At 35.4% G+C, this 9,303-nt stretch overlaps 1 long non-coding RNA gene across 2 annotated transcripts; it reads left to right on the top strand.

The window, feature by feature from the left end:
- Window positions 1-552: 552 nt before the first annotated feature.
- LOC128554505 (uncharacterized) lies at window positions 553-2,039 on the top strand. Of its 2 annotated transcripts, XR_008369626.1 has the most exons (3): window positions 553-832; window positions 1,132-1,250; window positions 1,844-2,039. It is a non-coding gene; the product is annotated as an uncharacterized LOC128554505 (long non-coding RNA). The 2 variants fall into 2 exon arrangements; XR_008369625.1 differs by lacking the exon at window positions 553-832 and having other exon boundaries at window positions 843-1,250.
- The last annotated feature ends 7,264 nt before the right edge of the window (window positions 2,040-9,303 follow it).

Below are 9,303 nucleotides of genomic sequence, written 5' to 3'. Positions count from 1 at the left end.
CAATAGGGGTCACTGCTGGTCATGACGAACCTCCATATAAAGTTTCATGATCTTAGGCCCAAGTGTTCTTGAGTTACCATCTGGAAACCGATTGTTCTACATACCGAACAACCAACAGACTGACAGACCGACTGACCGACATCAGCAAAACAGTATCACGTACCCAGACTCCTTCAAAGGATTTTGTTAAAATGAGAATAAGTCTACGCTGACTCCAGCTAGACAAAAATAATATTCAGAGTGGTGTATTATACAGAAAATTTGAATTTTGATTATTTTGTGAGACAGAATATTTATTAATTATTATATCTTTGTATTATATTCAATGTAAATATTATTAATAAGTCACTTTTTCAGTCAACAATTCTGAAATACAGAAAATGGTGGAAAATAGGTGGCAACTAGTGGAAATTGGCTGTACTGGCTGAATCTTAAAAGATCATTTTTGAATGTGTCTGCAGTGTATTATTTCTGCATGAGTGAAAGTTGGTTAAAGATAAGATTAATGATAAATCAAGTTACAAGTTCTCACACTAATGTATAGAAACAACCTCAGGTGGAATTTGGGTCAGTTAAGATTTATATATGCAGGCAAACATCAGGTCAGATGCAAAGAAATAGTTCTTGCCTTTTCTCTTCATTGATTGAAAAAAAAAAAGTGTATATAAAAAGGATGTTTTTACAATAGTTTTCAACTTAAGTATCTGACACCTTCTTTAGCTGACCAAAAAGGTGTATGTGTGGAATCAATTTATCTGTGTAGTAATACCAAAATTTGAAATCTGGCATTTGACGAGTCAGTCAGGAAGAAAATGGAAACACATTGTGAGAGGTAACAATATTATACTGTTTATTTTTTTTTTTTAATTGTTACTGTCTTTAACATGTCTTATTTACTTACTCTTAACAAATACTCGAATTTGAAACAACATTTACAAATCTGCTTGAAATTAAAATCGAACCAATCTCCTTTTAGGAAGTTTGGCAGATGGATTATTAATCCAAGATATATTTTCTGGAATATAGCTCAATTATGTTTATAACACTGCTGGTAAAACTGTATCATTGTAATTATTTACAGTGTTGATTAGCACTTATGATACAATATGCACTTTAAACTTTTCATACCAGGAACCTTCTGTGAAAAAATGCAACTTTGTGACATGATCTGCCTGCCTGGCTGTATATACCTAAGCAGCATACAGCTTATTACTGCATAAAAGAAACATATCAAGATAATTCTGAATCAGGTAAATATTTTATGTTTTTAAAAAAAACTAATGTTTAAATAACCCATAATTTTTAAAGAAATACACCAATTAATAGAATTTCCTGGCATATTGTATGATAAATATTAATTATAAATGTGATGAAAAACCCAAGTGCCATTATTATCTTTTGCCAAAGGTAGAGGGATATTATTTTTGGTGTTGTCCTTTCTGTTTCATCTGTCCATCAGATTAATTGAAATGCTTGTAATTGGAAAAATTTATAGCAGCTTTGTCTATAGAATCACTAAACCTTGTGCAATTATTATAAGCTTATTAACACTGCTCAATTATTTACCTTGATTTGGTAAAAAATAGGGATTTTTCCTGTATTAATTGAATAGAAATTTTTCTACAATGTAGATTTTGATGAAACTTCTCACAGTTTTAATAAAGATGTGGCATATCATTTGACATAGATTAAGTTTGTAGAGATTGTTGTTATGTCAGTAAGTTAGTTCAGTCTTTTGATTTCATATTTCCTAGAGGAAATTTACAATTTTCTGCAAAATTATTCAGAATGTTAGAAAAATATATTTTATTTAATTTAAAAGATATATGGTTTGCTGTTACAGATTGTGTGCTGGAAAAATGGCCTTACATCCAAAGGAGTGAAATTTGGAGAGTCATTCGCCATCTACTTAAGCCATCCTGGAATATGAAAAAATAAGACTGCATTGACAGCATCCTGATCCTCGTGTTCAGATCTTTTGTGATTTCTTGTGAAGGGTCTTTGATTTTTGCATAAAAATAAAAAATATATTAATATAATTTGATTTTTGCTTACTACTGATTTTTTTCAAATTTAGCAGGTGCAGCCGATTTCCACTAGTTGCCACCTATTGCCAGCTATTTGGCAGCATTTAGTGGAAAATAGGACTGCCACCATAGTGGCGTTTTGGTGAAATTTTGTCCACTTACTGCCACCTATTGGGGATTGGTGGAAATAAGTGGCATTAAGTGGAAAATAGATTTTACACCATAATGGTGGCATTTTAGTGGTATTTTGTCTAAATACTCCACTTACTGCCACCATGAAGGTGGCTATTGGTGGAATTAAGTGGCAAACAAATTTTCCACCATAATGGTGGCATAATGGTGTAAAACTGTCTAAATACTCCACTTATTGCCACCTAAAGGTGTACACAAGTGGAAAAAGGTGGATTTTAGTGGAAAACAGGTTTGCCACTGTCCTGTTCATTTTTTCACCATTTTGGTGGCATTTTGGTGGAAAATTGTCTAAATACTCCACCATTAAAAAGGGTGGCATTATAGTGGCAAATCTAGGGACGGGTAAATAGACCTGGTTTTCAACTGTCTCCCTCCATATTTACTTTTTGTGACGTTTATTCATGCGGTGTGTGAGTGTGATCTAGGGCCGAAATGCGTGTGACACATGTGCAATGCATGTGTCTTGATAGGTATGTAAATAGTATAATAGTTCAGCACCAATTCCAATGAAAAATGGTATGTTTTTTTTCCTAATTTTACCTCTAAAATTCTCAACTGAAAGTTGGAAAAAATGCCTGAAAATTTTCACAACCACAACGACAGACAAAATATTGCAGACAGTGGTACCCATTTGAAACTTGTGTGTATAACTTGTTTTCAGAATATGTTGCATGGTTTATTTTATGTCAGATCAAAGAAAAACTAAATACAAATATTTTAAATTGAAAGATTAGTTCATGGCGTTTCATTTGAAGATAGACTTTTGGCACGATTTCTGGTTAGGTTAGGTATCAATATAGGATTCGTTTCAGCTCAGAGATCCATGACAGCATATCAACATCTCTGATCCTATTAATGACTACTAAATCGTTTGTTTCAGTCTAAGCTCACCGATTTATATATTTCGGATGTATTGTTTTGCAGAAAAAAAAATTACGAATACAAACTGTTCGGCAGTACAAAACCATACTGAAGAATGGTAGACAATCAAGAATGTATTCAATAAGGGTTAATAGGCAAACACGAGTTATTTTTCTTGTTCCCCCCTCTTCCGAGAGATAACGTGGTAAAGTTATAAATGATTTTCATACTACATTTTTCAAACGCTCTGCGCACTACTTTATCGGCGCTGCGCACCAAGAGCAAGACAAAAATGTGAAAGCATATTGTTTCTACTTTCTGAAAAAAAATATAGGAACAATAGGAAAAATTTAAGATTCTCGTATTTCCGTTCTAAAAATTGGAAAAGTAGGTCAATTTCGAGCTAAAAATAGCACATTATTGATAATTAATTAGACTGTGACACAATTCCGAGATGCAGTAAACGGTTGGTTTAGGAGTTCTCTATGAAATACATTTTGTACCAGTCATTTTTCGATATAAACGGAGAACGTATACGAATAAAACAAGCAGTTACAACATCGATCCTGTCAGTGACCAGACAATATATCGTAACTTCAGCAGGTTATAAAAATGATAACTGCTATAAGTTACACCCCTGACTGTCAAACCATCTTTCCTTTGTTCATCTAAACGTTCAGAGTATACAACACAAACTCGATATTTTGTACGCAGAACTTTCAGAATTTGATATTTTGGCCTTTTCTGAAACATGGTTAAATCGCTCAATTACTTCTGAAGACTTAGTGTTGCATTCATATCACAAACCCGAACGAAAAGATCGCTTTGGGGATTCTCACGGAGGAGTTATTCTGTATGTTAGAGATAATATACATTACTTGCGCAGATCAGACCTTGAGATTAATCGTCTTGAATGTCTATGGGTGGAAATAGTTCTTCATAACAACAAACATATTCTATTTGGAGTCTTCTATCGACCTCCTAGTTCTGACAACAAATACAATAACCTAATTGAGGACTCTATTGGTCTTGCAATTGACACAAACATCTCGGACATAATTATCACTGGAGATTTCAACTACAATGCTCTATGTCCAACTCCACATAGAAACATTCTTTCCATCACACAACAATTTAATCTAGAACAGCTTATCGGAGAACCAACTCATTTCACAGAACATTCAACATCCACACTAGATCTCATTTTCGTCTCAAATAGAAATAACATTCTTCTTTCTGGTGTTGGGGAACACTTCCTTGAACAAGATCAACGTTACCACATTCCTATTTTTGGGCTTCTCAAATTTAGTAAAATGAAACAAAAATGCTTCGACAGACTGGTATGGGAATACGACAGAGGAGATTATGACAGCCTAAGGGCTGAAATTGACAATTTCAACTGGAATAGCTGTATTGATCCAGATATCAATATATATGCTTCCAATATAACCAGTCAAATTATAGAAATTTCAAAACATAATATTCCTAATAAAAATGTCACAATTAGACCCTCAGACGTCCCTTGGATGAATAGTAATATAAGGAAGAACATACGGAAGCGTAAACGTATTTACAGAAAGGCTTAGAGAACAAACTCTCCCCAACAATGGCAAAAATTCCGACAAGTACGAAATGAAACTGTCTTGCTCATTCGTGAAGCCAAATCACAATACTTCATCAAACTTTCAGACAAACTTAAAAACGGATCATTCTCTTCCAAAGACTGGTGGACTACTTTAAAATCCTTCATCTCTAAAACGAATAACAATGTTATTCCTCCACTATATAATTCTAATACTCGTCAAACAACATCTTCTGATTTTGAAAAGGCTAACCTTTTGAATGATTACTTCCAAGAGCAGACTTACATTGATGACGAAAATATAGAGATACCCAATCTTGGCCAAACGAATGCTACCACTCTTTTAAATGAAATTCATCTATCTCCAGCAGAGACTGAAGATGTCTTAAAGTCTCTACCAGTTCACAAGGCCGCGGGTCCTGATGGCATAAGCAACAGAATTCTACTTGAGGCTTCTCATGAACTATCTTTTCCTCTTTGTGACCTTTTCAATGCTTCACTTCAACATTCTACTGTGCCAGCCACATGGAAGGAAGCCAATGTTAGTGCAATCTTCAAGAAAGATGATGCCACTCTTCCGAAAAACTATCGTCCAATATCTCTCTTAAACACTATTGAAAAGGTTCTTGAACGCCTCATTTTCAAGCATGTTTTTAACCATCTTCACGACTCCCGCTTTTTAACTCCTGTACAGTCTGGTTTCATTCCGGGTGACTCTACGGTAAATCAACTTGTCTTCATATACGATACTCTCTGTAAAGCGCTCGACAACGGTCTAGAAGTTCGTGCGGTCTTTTTCGACATAAGCAAGGCCTTTGACAAAGTCTGGCACAAAGGTTTACTACGTAAACTAGAATATGCAGGAATCACAGGTTCTCTTCACATGTGGTTTCAAGATTATCTCTCACACAGACGTCAACGTGTTGCACTGCCAGGAGTCAAATCTAACTGGGCATTTCTCAAAGCTGGAGTTCCACAGGGCTCGATTCTCGGGCCTCTTCTTTTTCTTATCTTTATCAATGATATCGTGGATGAAATCAGATCATGCATCAACTTGTTTGCTGATGATACAAGTCTATATATAATAGTTCAGCAACCGGATATTGCGGCAAATCTTCTCCAATCTGATATCCAAACAATATCATCCTGGGCAGAAAAATGGCTTGTTACATTCAATCCCTCCAAATCAGAAGCCCTTTTAATTTCAAGAAAACGAAACTTTCATCAACATCCTCCTCTACGAATGTTTAACCAGATTATTCCCGAGGTACTTGAACATAAACATCTTGGTGTTTTCCTGTCAAACGATTGTTGCTGGCATTCTCACATCAACTACATTGTAGAAAAGGCATGGAAAAGGGTATATATAATGCGGAAATTGAAATTTTCACTTGACCGTCGCTCCCTTGAAACCATATATATTTCGTTTATAAGGCCAATACTCGAATATGCAGACGTAGTGTGGGGCAATTGTACTAAGTATGAATTGGATCAACTTGACAAAATTCAAAATGAATGTGCTCGCATTGTCTCTGGAGCTACAAAACTTGTTTCCTTGGAAAACCTAAAAAGAGAAGTACCATGGGAGTCACTTCCCGACAGACGTTACAAACATCGACTTATCATGTTTTTCAAAATGAAATCTAATCTGACACCAGCATATCTATCCTCTCTAGTTCCTGATTCTGGTGATAACCGCTACAACCTAAGAAACTCTGAAAATATACATGGTGTACCCGCTAGAACAACATTATATTTCAATTCTTTTTTGCCTTCTGTTGTACGTGATTGGAACCTACTGAGACCAGATATCCGTAATTCTGAAACACTTTCATCATTTAAAAGTAACTTAAATAAAAACAAGCAGCGCACTCCGGCCTATTATTACACCGGAAACAGGAAACTCCAGGTGCTCCATACACGACTACGAACAAAATGCAGTGCACTGAATCAACATCTTTACCTAAAAAATATTTCTCCCACACCATTGTGCCAGTGTGGACAGATTGAAACTAATTTCCACTTCTTTTTTGAGTGCAGAATTTTTAATCGTTGTCGATACGATCTTCTTGATAATTTGAGGAATTTTGAAATTGACTTGGATACTGTTCTATTTGGAAACCAGGACCTTTCTGATCAGGATAACATGACTATATTCACTCATGTACAGACATATATATCCGAAAGTAAAAGATTCTCTTAACAACCCTGAGACATGCCAATACCTTGCCTCTTTCTCGTTTCTCTTCTACGTTTGACTTATTCTATCATTCAAAATTCACTTCCACTTTTATGTAAATATTTCTCTTCACTATGCATTGTCCTCCCCCCTTTTTTTTCTTTTCATCAATAATGATTCATATTTTTTTTTTCTTACACATTTTAAGACTATATTCCTAGCCCCGTTACAGATTTTAGTTCGATACGCTCATACAGTTATATTTTGTCCGCTAAGGAGAAGAATTCTATAAGACTTGTCTTTCATTCTTATCCTTTCCTGTTTTGCTTTCATCACAGTATGACATTTGTATCAATATATGCACTTTATTTTGGGAATAAATATGTTTAAACTAAGGGATTTTAATATTACTTGGCACAAATGTTCCCCATGATGAGACGACGTGTCATGCGCAAAACCCGGACCCCTAGCTCAAAGGTCAAGGTCACAATTGGAGGTCAAAGGTCTAAAGGGCTTTTTTCCTGTCCGGTCCACAACTCTCCCATCCTTGAAGGGATTTTAGTATTACTTGGCACAAATGTTCCCCATGATGAGATGACGTGTCATGCGCAAATCCCGGACCCCTAGCTCAAAGGTCAAGGTCACAATTGGAGGTCAAATGTCAACAGGGTTTTTTTCCTGTCCGGTCCATAACTCTCCCATCCATGAAGAGATTTTAATATTACTTGGCACAAATGTTCCCCATGAGGAGGCGACGTGTCAAGCGCAAAACCTGGACCCCTAGCTTAAAGGTCAACAAGGCTTTTTTCCTGTCCGGTCCATAACTCTCCCATCCATGAAGGGATTTTAATATTACTTGGCACAAATGTACCTCATAATAAGACGATGTGTCATGCACAACTTTCAGACCACTAGCTCAGAGGTCAAGGTCACACTTAGCAGTCAAATGTTAACATAGCATGAACAGGGTCTGTTTCGTGTCCGGTCCATAACTCTGACATTCATTAAGGGATTTTAATATCACTTAGCACAAGTGTTTCCCATGATCAGACGACGTGTCATGCGCAAATCCCGGACCCCTAGCTCAAAGGTCAAGGTCACAATTGGGGGTCAAAGGTCATCAGAGTTTTTTTCCTGCCCCATCCATAACTCTGCCGTCCATGAAGGGGTTTTAATATTACTTGGAACAAATGTTCCCCATGATGAGGCAACATGTCATGCGCAAAGCCCAGACCCTTAGCTCAAAGGTCAAGGTCACAATTGGAGGTCAAAGGTCAATAAGGTTTTTTCCCTGTCCGATCCAGAACTCTGTCATCCATCAAGAGATTAATATTACTTGGCATTAATGTTCCCCATGATGAGACGACGTGTCATGCGCAACACCCAGTACCCTGGCTTAAAGGTCAAGGTCACACTTTGAGATCAAAGGTCAAGAGGATTTTTTTCCTGTCCGGTCTATAACTTTGTCATGCAAAGCAGGATTTAGATATCAGTTGGCACAAATATTCCCCTGGATGAAACAACATGTCATGCGCAAGAACCATGTCCCTAGGTCCAAGGTCAAGGTCATATTTAGAGGTCAAATTCAAGAATGACTTTGTACGGAATATTTCTTCTTCATGCATGGAGGGATTTTGATGTAACTTGGACCAAATGTTCACCACCATGAGGCACCCTTGTTTTAAGAATTACGTCCCTTTGTTTTTACTATAAATAGATTTTATTGTAACTTTTTTATTACTGGCGGTAGAGAAAAATCGAGACCACTTTTCTGTGGTACAGCATGCATGTTACATCCAGTTTTTTGGTGTATTTTGACCTATCTCTACCTAGTAAAGAGTTTCTTGTGAACTTATATAATAAAGATTTTTTTTTTTTTTTTTTTTTTTTTTTTAAAGATTAATTTCCCTTTGTTGTTACTATAAATAACTTACATGATAACATTTTTATAATCAGCCAAAAAAATTCAATAAGAAAACAACCGTGGGTTTTTATATATGCACATTTTAATCCAAGTGTGTTGTTATAACATACTGTATATGTAGTACAATATTGTTTATACATCATTGACAGATATCAGTTCATTATGTTATACTGCAGTAGAGAAAATTAGGTGCCTTCCAGTAGGGGACTTTGTATTGCATGGCAATACTTCATTCACTTGTTTCAAATAAAATCAACTTACTTCATAACGGGTTTTCGACATTTTCTAGCATATCAGATTTTCAAAGACTTAAATTCCCATAAAGAACAAGATCGCTACTTTAGAAAAACAAAAAGAAAAGAGGGTGTATGTTAACTTTCATATATATATATATATATATATATATATATATATATATATATTATATATATATATATATATATATATATATATATATATGTATATATATTTTTTTTTATATATATATTAAGAAAACTACAGTTCGTTAAATACAACCCGCTGAATTTACTACTTTTCG

This window comes from Mercenaria mercenaria, unplaced genomic scaffold (assembly GCF_021730395.1).
Source record: "Mercenaria mercenaria strain notata unplaced genomic scaffold, MADL_Memer_1 contig_5085, whole genome shotgun sequence".
NCBI lineage: Eukaryota > Metazoa > Mollusca > Bivalvia > Venerida > Veneridae > Mercenaria > Mercenaria mercenaria.
This window is presented reverse-complemented; position numbering and strand designations above follow the sequence as displayed.